Source organism: Triticum urartu, chromosome 3, assembly GCF_003073215.2.
Source record: "Triticum urartu cultivar G1812 chromosome 3, Tu2.1, whole genome shotgun sequence".
Lineage (NCBI taxonomy): Eukaryota > Viridiplantae > Streptophyta > Magnoliopsida > Poales > Poaceae > Triticum > Triticum urartu.
Window position 1 is genome coordinate 516,348,433 of NC_053024.1, and position 1,417 is coordinate 516,349,849.

Consider the following 1,417-nt stretch of genomic DNA (forward strand, 5'->3'; position numbering starts at 1 on the left):
TCCTGAAGGGTGCCCGTCTTCTGGCGGACGAGTGTGCGGAAGATGTAATTTTTGAATGAACTTGCTTGTGTGATCCTGTATTATGAAAACTTGTTCATGTGCGCTATGCAGCGCTTGTTTGAATTTAAAATATTACCTTATGTGCGGCTGTTTATCAAATCTGAGAGATGGCCAGTCGTCGGCTTCTGCCCCATGCCACGAGTGCTGGGGTGTTCGGGATAAATCTGAGCACTCTGTTTCCCATTGTTGGGTCCTTCGAGGGAGGTGCTCAGCGCAACGAACAAGGCAATCTGACTATAATGCTTTATCACTCTCACTTAGCCATAGAAGTCTACAATTTTAAATTTTGGCAAAGCCCCTAGTATTCGGAAGGCCGAATTTGGGGCGCTATACATGCCTAAGCCAGACAAAGCCGACTCCTCGCCCTAAGCGGCATAAGTCTTTAGGGACTCGAGACCTCTCGAACAGCGACCAGCTCTCGCCTTATCATGACAGTCAGTTTTAGCTTTCTCTACTGAGGCGCTTGCCCAGATGAACCGGGGCACAATCGCAGTAGTTCTCCCAGTGCTACCTTAGCCGATATAGCGGAACGTAAGGTACCAAAGCATGGGAGCTGGGCAAACCCAACTATTGACCCAAGACTTGATTCGGAGCTGATGCATATAATGCTCTAAGTTCGGGGTGCCGCACTGTCAAAAGTGTTCGAACTTCTCACATCGTATTATGGGGTATGCTTAATCCCCTGGCATATTGGTCGTACCAGAGTGTACGGGTGCTGAATGTCATGAATGAACATATATATAAAAGAATAAAGAATGCGGTAATAGTCTAGTGCTATGCATTGTTTACTCAAAAAGGTGCGTCGAAGTAGAATGATACAAGTAGTGCGATAAGCAAAAATTGGGACTATTTGACATGTCCCCTCCAAGGGAAAGCTGAGGAATGGTATTTAAAGAAGGCATTTCACTTGTTATTAGAGACCACCTAGGAATTCCATGATGCGACGTAGCTTTCTGCCTCCTTGGTTGTTGTAGCATGTGTCCAGCAATCGTACTACCAGTCGGGATTTCCACAGGGTAAAGTCCTGAAAGAGAGAAAAAATAATAAGGCGGGAAGCCCCTAGTGCGGTTGAGTCGTGTTTTGGGGCGTGTCGTAGTCATGCCCCCCTGCCTATGCCCATGGTATTTTCAATGCGTAATTATGTACGCGTGGCACGGATTTCGCCGTTTGGCTGGGACTGGGGTGGGGGCCGCATTGCTATGCGAGCTCGGAACGTGCCAGGCGGTCTTGTTGCAGATTACTCCGGCCGCGCTTGATGGTGTCTGGGTGTTTAATCACCGAACTGGTGGATTGCCTGAAGAGGCTGCTTTGTGCTTCTGCTGCGAGGGCCGCAGTGTGCTCCTCCATACGGAGAGAG